Source organism: Moschus berezovskii, chromosome 9 (assembly GCF_049115385.1).
Source record: "Moschus berezovskii isolate FMDL1 chromosome 9, NW_MosBer_1.0, whole genome shotgun sequence".
NCBI classification, from domain to species: Eukaryota; Metazoa; Chordata; class Mammalia; order Artiodactyla; family Moschidae; genus Moschus; species Moschus berezovskii.
In genome coordinates, this window is record NC_142468.1 from 56,427,299 (window position 1) to 56,436,374 (window position 9,076).

The window sequence follows — 9,076 nt, forward strand, 5'->3', positions numbered from 1 at the left end:
TTTAATCATCAACTCCGATGCTCAGAACTGTCACTAGATCCATCCTCAAGGGCTCTCAAAATGCTGAATCTAAGCTCTTGGCACTAGATAACTTTTGGGTAAGCGCGAGCATGGGCACATCACTGCTAATGTGCACAGTGCTTGGCAGAGTGCCATAAGGCCCATACATCGAGGGTAACTTCTCGGTGTTTGGCCAAGATCAAGAGGAGAGCCAGTCAATCTCTGACGTCGTCATAATTCCTCTGTGGGGAACATGTCCTGACCCAGTGAAGGGATGGACACGATGATTTAGTTTCTTTTTCATATTCAGCTTTCATGAGCTGTATGACAAATGGATAAAGGATCAGAGCACACTGAGAACTAATGAACCAGAGGGAGAAATTCATTTAATGACTTAAGTGTGCTTTATCTAATGTGAAATGTAGGTCAACTCACTGTAAATTTATTCATGGGGATTATTTGTTCTTAGCCTGATTACATGGCATGTATTGTAAGACTTCAGCCCTGGGTAACGCAGGACAGACCCTGCTTGTCCCTCCTCATCCTTCTCCAACCCCCTCCCCACCCCCACTGCCCCCATACACATGCTGGTAGAAATCCAGCAATATCCATCAGTGCTTGTCTCAATAGAAAAATTGTATTTTGGACCAATAAAAAAATTGATTTGGAGCTTTATATTACATTTTTGGAGACACTTGGAGTAATCTAAAAACTGAATACAAAAATTCAGATCTATTGCTGAATTTGCAGTCAAAACAAAGATCAGGAAATAAGAAGGGTATTTCATCATTCTATGGGTCCAAGCCGGGTATGTGTCACCAGAGAGGCAAATTTTTCACATGCAGCATCCAGGGAACAAATTTTATGATGTTTGGGTAGTAACTCCCTCTCAATTCTAATTTTAAAAATCCAAGACAGAAATCTCATGGGGCTTATTGTCATCATCATTATTATTATTTTATAAAATTGAGATTAGTAACTGATAGTCCAACTTGGATGAATGTTTCATTAATTAGCTTCATTACCTCTTATAATCAAACAGAAGGTTCAGGTTTTGGTCCTAAAATACAAGCCAGTAAAGCATTTAAAGATTTGAATGAAAACTTAAGAAAAATGTTTTCTTGTTCAAAACAAGTGCCCATAAGATCCATATTTTCAGAGGAAAAAATTAGTATCACATTGGTATCATAGGTCATTTAGTACAGTAATGTGAAAATCCTGTGGTTTATCAAAAGTCGCCTTTCTGACTTAGAAAAAAAGAAAATGGAATTTAAATTTCTTTTCCTTTTCTGTTTTAAGTTTTGAGGTAACTGGAGAAGGAAAGTGTAAAGAAATACTAAGAAACATTAATTTAGCATTGAGCACTTAGCAAGGGAAAGAGAAGAAAATGTCATACTTTCCCCCAAACAAATTTCATCTCCAAGACAAAGAGCAGCTTGGCCTTTGAATGATTCTGTAAATTCCAATGAATTTTATAGAATAGGAAAGAACATTACTTTGGGGATTTTTTGTCTCAAAACTGTGAACTTAAATGCCTTCTCCTCATCTCCCCTGTGGAACAGTCGTTTCAAACAATGAAGGACCCTGCAACAATCTCCTAAGTAACTTCGGAGTTACAAAGGACTTCTTAAGTCCCATAAAACGGCGGTATTAAGTTGCACTGTTCCTGGAAGAACTAGCCTTGGAATATAGTAATAATAATGCCCTATATTTGTTTTAAATTTTACAGTTTATAACTTGCTTTCACGCACACGATTTTATCTGATCCTTATATTGTCCTGTGATGCTCAGCAGAATTTTATCTTGCATGGCAGTGGGGGCAGGGAGGGTGGCGAGCTGTAGTCATCAGCAAAGGACAAATGACATCTACTTAACGTCTCCTGATCACAAAGTGCTGAACACATGGTTTGGTGTCTGTGTAAATAAGTTAGCTTGCCTTTAGAGGCCTGGATTTACTAAAAACCTTCCACAACTTTAAGCCCAATGGTGGGGGGCAGGCAATAATGTCAGGAGCCTGACTGAGGGGCTCATGTCTCCAACTCACTCTCACTCAAGGCACTAGGTCACTGAGATGAATGGCTAGTGGAGGTGAGCAACCCATTTATTTATTTATTTTTAATATTTATTTGTTTATCTGTTTATTTACTTAGTTACTGCACATTGCATCTTTAGTTGTGGCATGCGGGATCTAGTTCCCTGACTAGGGATTGAACCTGGGCCTGCTGCATTGGGAGCACGGAGTCTTAGCCACTGGGCCATCAGGGAAGTCCCACCCAACCTGTTCAGATTCTTATTATCTCTCTCTCTCTCTTTCCAAGTGTCTAGTTGCAAAAGTCAGAGTCTTACCAAGAGAAGAAAAACCACTCTGGATATTCCAATAGATGGGTTTGAATATAGGGAATTGGTACATAGGTGATAGAAATGCTCAGAAGATGAGAATTGAGAGGTCAAACAAAAGACAGTGAAGATAGCAAAAGTCTCCTAATTTCTGGAAGCCTCTACCACCCCTTGGATGGAGGAAAACAGAAACAAGAAGTGTAACCAGGACCTATGGGCTGGGATCACTGGAGTTAAACTGGAACATGGTGGGCCAGCTTTGAAGGAAGTGGAGCCATAAAGGAGATGCCATCCAAGATGAGGTGAGGGAGAAATACCCTGGCCTCTCCTTCCTTGCCTCTAGTCTCCAACTAGCTCCTCTCTGTAGTGGAACATAGCTGCCAACCAGCAGACAATGGAGTCAGATGCAGCTTATAGGGATCAGTCTGGTTGCCCAAGACACAGAGCAGATAAAAGGTGAGAAATGGAGCTGAACCAGGACCTGCACAATAAGTGAACTTCTCTTCGTGCCAGTTATAGCCTGTACTTCACATTATGCACATTATGTTACATTACATTACGCACAACCTGTATATTAAATGTGCATATATGTGACATCACCATGTCTATTACCAGTTGCAACTTACAGATGAGGAAGCTAAGATTCAAGTTTAATAATTTGCCCAAGTTTACACACTTAAAAAATGTTAGAGCTTGGTCTGTTTTTCTGATTCTTATGTCTATTGCTACGATCACTATCCTGGTTCCTTCCATTTGAATATGTTGGAGAAGGGCTAGGATAATCTGAGGTTTTAAAAACATGGATAGACACTCAGAATGAAAATAGCCCAGGGCATTTCAAGCTGGGTACCCTGGAACTCTGAGGTCCATAGAACACCCCCCAGACAGAGTCAACAGGATCCCAAACTCCACCCTCCACTGCAAACTTTGTGGCAGCTTATTCTTTTATGAAGTGAGGTTCTACTAAGATTTTATTTTAAGAAAATGATTCTACTAAAAGAGTAAATAGGGGCTTCCTTGGTGGTGGTGGTCCAATGGGTTTCTCTGGTGGCTCAGACGGTAAGAATTTGCCTGCAAAGCAGGAGACTCAGGTTAGATTCCTGGGTGGGGAAGACACCCTGGAGAAGAGAATGGAAACCTACTCCAGTATTCGTGCTTGGAGAATTCCATGGACAGGTAAGACTGGTGGGTTATACAGCCCATGGGGTCATAAAGAGTTGGACACAACTGAGCAACTAACACTTTCACTGCTGGTCCAGTGGTTGAGACTCCACCTGCCAATGCAAGGGAGACAGGTTTGATCCCTGGTGCAGGAAGATTGCACACGCCGAGGAGCAACTAAGCTTTGCACCACAACTACTGAGCCTGTGAGCCACAACTACTGAAGTGTGAGGGCCTACAGCCTGTGCTCCACAAGAGAAGCCCCCACAGTAAGGAATCCATGCACCGCAGCTAGTGAGTAGCTCCTGATCACTGCAACTAGAGAAAGCCCTTGCACGGCAGCAAAGTCCCAGCACAGCCAAAAATATATAAATGAATTGATTAATTTTTAAAATGAGTAAAATAACATTGTTCCAGTCTAGTGATCAATAGGTCACTAGATCTAGTAATCTCCCTCAGATGAAGTCACTAGGGCCCAGAGACAGTCTAGCCAACAGCAGGCTGAAACGCAGATGTTCTGGCTTGCCCCTTAAGGCTCTTGCCAATGAACCATGCTGTCTGTGTCGTGGCCAGCTGCGAGAGAGACAGTGAGGCAGGGGTAAGAGGGAGAAGTGACAGAACCAAGAGGCAAAAGACAGAGACCATGCAGGGAAAGATGACTTAAGAAAAAGCAAGAATGAAATCCCCATTCTCTTGAGGACACTGCCTGAAGGTTTTAATGGAACTGTGACTCAGCATTTGGGGCAAAAACAAGGATAATTCTGCCAGCAATCTGACCCGTTCACAGAGGGGCTAAGCGAAATCAAGGATAATAGCTCCAAGATGGAAACAATTCAACCTTCCATCAGCTGGTGAGTGGATCACACATGGAACATCCAAGAAATGCACAATTCTTCAGCAGTAAGGGTGCAGAGAGCAGCTGCAACATGGATGCACCGAGAAAGCATTATGCCAAGTGAAAGAAGCCAGACACAAACGACCACATACTGTTTAATTCCGTTTGTATGAAATGTCCTCAATAGGCAAATCTATCAAAATGTAAAATAGATCAGTGGTTGCCTGAGGCTGGTTGTGTGGACAGGGAATGACTGCAAAAGGGCAGGACGTTTCTTTCAGGGGCGACAGAAAACGTTCTTGAACTAGATTGTGGTGATGATTGCCCAACTCTGGAAATTTCCTAAAAATCCTTGAATGGTACACTTCAAATGAGTGGATTTTATGGGTGTCTATTTTACCTGAATAAACTGATGTTATTTTAAACACAAAAGATAGGCCGTCCATTTCTCCATCCTGAAAGGACGTTGTGGTTGAGCCGTCGAGAAGAAAAACTAACATGTCCACTGCTTTGGCAAAACCTCAGATGCATGGCCTCCTGGCCAAACGTCTGCGATTTCATATTGCAGGAGCATTCATGGTCTCCCTGGGGTTTGCAACTTTCTATAAGTTTGCTGTGGCTGAACAAAGAAAGAAGGCATATGCAGATTTCTACAGAAATTATGATTCCATGAAAGATTTTGAGGAGATGAGGAAGGCTGGTATCTTTCAGAGTGCAAAGTGATTTGGAATACAAAGAATTTCTTTGGGATGAGTTCCATGGAAGTTTGTTACTTTCCTGTGTTCCTGAACTATGAAACTATGACTATCTGGGGTGAGAAACAGTCTCTCAATAAATAAACAATTGACAAATAAAAAAAATAAACACAAAAGATAAATTGAGGGCTGATTCTAGCTTATAGTCTTGAGGGCACAAAACTAACCCCATAAACACCCACGAAAGAGAAAAATCTTGCAGTATCTGTTAGGTGGATGAGGTGTGGCCCTTCTCCCATTCCTGGGTTAGATCACAGGGGACCTCATCCATTACTTCCAGCCCAGTAACAGATCTGTCACCTACTTCAGTCCTGCCCTGAGATTGCCCAGCACCTCCATTTCCTGGGTTTACAGATCATGAAAGCTACACAGTTGCAGACTTGAGACGAATATGATGCAAGCATAAAAAACTTTCTCACAGGACTTCCTTGGTGGTCCAGTGGTTGAGAATCTGCCTGCCGATGCAAGGGGCACAAGGTTGATCCCCGGTCTGGGAAGATTCCACAAGCCGCTGGGCAACTAAGCCAGTGAGCCACAACTACTGAGCCCATGCGCCTTAGAGCCTGTGCCCTGCAAGAGGGAAGCCACCTCAATGAGAAGCCCATGAACTGAAACTAGAGAGTAGCCCCCACTTGCCACAACCAGAGAAAGCCCTTGAGCAGTGACAAAGACCCAGCACAGCCAAAAATAAATAAGTAAAATTTATAAAATAAAATTTAAAAAAGAAAGAAACTGTTAAAAATTTTTCTCACATGATTTCTCAGCACCCCTCCTTCTAAGTACCTGCTATAAATCTATATTCCTCTCTAGGCTATAAACTCCATTAGAGCAAGAATGGGAACCATCTTTTCTACTATTTTCTTCCACTACTCAGCATAAGCATAGTCATTGTCCATTCTAGAGGATTATTTGTTAAAAGAATTAAAAAATTGTTAGGGGGACTTCCCTGAGGGTCCAGTGATTAAAACGTAGCTTTCCAGAGCAGGAAGTCCAGGTTTGATTCCTGGTGGGGAAGCTAATATACCCACTCCAGTATTCTTGCCTGGAGAATTCCATGGACAGAGGAGTGGGGTGAGCTACAGTCCATGGGGACCCAAAGAGTCAGACATGACTGAGCAACTAACACCTTCCACAAGGGCAGAGTCAGGCTTCTTTTTTCCCATCATGCATTGCTTTATGTATGCATAAACGTACATAAAAGGACTGTGTATAAAAAAACATACATAAAAGGACATACACAAAAGGATGAAGTATTAAAACTTTAGTACTGAGATTTCCCTGGGGGTCCAGTGATTAAGACTCAGAGATCCCAATGCAGGGGTGTGGGTTTGATTCCTGGTTAGGAAACTGGATCCTGCATGCCGCAACTAAAGATTCTGTGTGCTGCACCTAAGACCCAGTGCAGGTAAATAAGTAAAAAATGATTTAAAAAGTTTCAATACTTTTTATCAAAATGGGTCCCTAATTGCTTAGTGATTTTAAAAACGCATAGATAAATAGAATCAAAAGATGAAGTGTACCACAAAGATCTCAGATGGGGACCTAGCAAATGAAAGATAGTTTTTGTAAGTCAGAAATCAGTTCTAGGAATAGATTGAACTAAGAAAAACTGCATGTGAAAGATTGGACTTTAGTACAAATTTATTAAATTCGCCTATGGAAAGAAACTAAACTACAATGGATACTTTATTGACCCACTGATCAACTTTCTATAAAAGTATGTGATAAAACCTCACATTAACCATGGACATGGGTGAAGAGTGTAGGTTCCCAAAGGGAGCTGTAATTGTTTTGTCAGTTTAGTTCAGTTCAGTCACTCATTCATATCTGATTCTTTGCGACCCCATGGACTGTAACACACCAGACCTCCCTGTCCATCACCAGCTCCCGGAAGCTTGCTCAAACTCATGTCCATTGAGTCAGTGATGCCATCCAACCACCTAATCCTCTGTCATCCCCTTCTCCTCCTGCCTTCAATATTTCCCAGCATCAGGGTCTCTTCTAATGAGTCAGTTCTTCACATCAGGTGGCCAAAGTATTGGAGTTTCAGCTTCAACATCAGTCCTTCCAATGAATATTCAGGACTGATTTCCTTTAGGATTGACTGGTTTGATCTCCTTGCTGTCCAAGGGGCTCTCAAGAGTCTTTTCCAACACCACACTTCAAAAGCATCAATTCTTCAGTGCTCAGCTTTCTTTATGGTCCAACTCTCACACCCATACAAGACTACTGGAAAAACATAGCTTTGACTGGGCAGGCCTTTGTCAGCAAAGTAATGTCTCTGCTTTCAAATATGCTGTCATAGCTTTTCTTCCAAAGAGCAAGAGTCTTTCAATTCCATGGCTGCAGTCACCGTCTGCAGTGGTTTTGGAGCCCAAAAAATAAAGTCTCTCACTGTTTCCCTATCTATTTGCCATGAAGCGATGGGACCGGATCCCATGACCTTCATTTTCTGAATGTTGAGTTTTAAGACGGCTTTTTCACTCTCCTCTTTCACTTTCATCAAAAGGCTCTCCAGTTCCTCTTCACTTTCTGCCATAAGGGTTGTGTCATCTGCTCTGTACATGATTCCTTTTGATTGCCCCCTCATGGTGCATGGTCATCACCACGCTGATATGAGGAAAGTGAGCTTCTTTGGCTCTTTCCATAGTCTCACCTCCCATAGTTAGCTGCTCATTCACAGCTGGTGACTAAAACGTCCTTGTAATCCTCTTACTTTCCTTTCACCCCTTCTTTCTCCTCATCTATCTCCAGAGGTTTAAATAGGTCCACTCTTAATCTTTGGCTAAGCTATTCAGGAATAATGGGATACTTTGATTTTATTACTCTTTTTCAATGTAGAAGGAAAAAACCATTATCAACCATGTATTCCTATGGGAGAAGCGAGGCCCAGGATGTCATACAGAGTGTCAGGGGCCACATCAGATTAGAACTCCGGTCTGTAGAGCTCTGATCCAGGGTTTTGTTTCCTCCTATGTCATTTCTCAACTATACAGTTTATTAAAAGCCTCGATGCCCAGAGTCGAGGTAAGCTTACAGATATAGTTCTGATCCATTTCAAAATACGGTTCCAATATGATAATCCCTCCCTCCTAGGCTTCCAATTCCAGAAAGACTTCAGAAAATTGGTCTCACAACTACTCAATTTTGAACAACAAAATATTCAGCCTAGAAGATGATTTATTCAAACCCAGGTATACTGGGTGGGGGCTTCTCTGGTGGCTCAGACAGTAAAGAATCTGCCTGCAAAGCAGAAGACCCGGGTTCGATTCCTGGTCAGGAAGATGCCCTGGAGAAGAGAATGGCAACTCACTCTGAACGTGTTAGTCGTTCAGTCATGTCCAACTCTCTACAACCCTACAGACTACAGCCCACCAGGCTCTCTGTCCATGGTATTTTCCAGACAAGAATATTGAAGTAGGTTGCCAATTCCTCCCAACCCAGGAATTGAACCCAGGTCAGAGTTGTAGGCAGATTCTTTATCATGTGGGCTACCAGGGAAACCCAACCTACTCTAATATTCTTGATATACTTGCATTTTTACATGTGAATATATTTCTCTGGAGAACTAAAAAAATTTAATTTCACCCTTGCCAGCAGTCTTCTGCCACAGGGGCAGAAAAGAGGCGACTTTCCTTTTTTTGTTTTTAGGCCACACTGTGCAGCATGCAGAATCTTAGTTCCCTGACCAGGGATCCAACTGCTGCCCCACGCATTGGGAGTGCAAAATCTTAACCACTGGACCACCATGAAAGTCTCCTTAACCTTCCTTTTTAAGGAAATATCCCCAACAGCATTCTAGTATGACTGTTAGTATAATGTTAGGGAAAAAAAAAAAAAAAAGAACACTAACCCACCTCAGAACAAAAAATAGAGAACCAGAATTTGAGAAAACCTTCCAAAGCATCTCTATGTCCCTAATATTACCTTCACGCCTCTCTGGAAATGCTTCTGTTGTGTCCTCTGGGGGAAACCAGCAGCCATTGGA

The 9,076-nt window shown here is 42.1% G+C and overlaps 1 pseudogene; it reads left to right on the forward strand.

Moving 5' to 3' along the window:
• The first annotated feature begins 4,831 nt into the window (after nucleotides 1–4,831).
• LOC148776456 (cytochrome c oxidase subunit 6C pseudogene) lies at nucleotides 4,832–5,141 on the forward strand (annotated as a pseudogene).
• The last annotated feature ends 3,935 nt before the right edge of the window (nucleotides 5,142–9,076 follow it).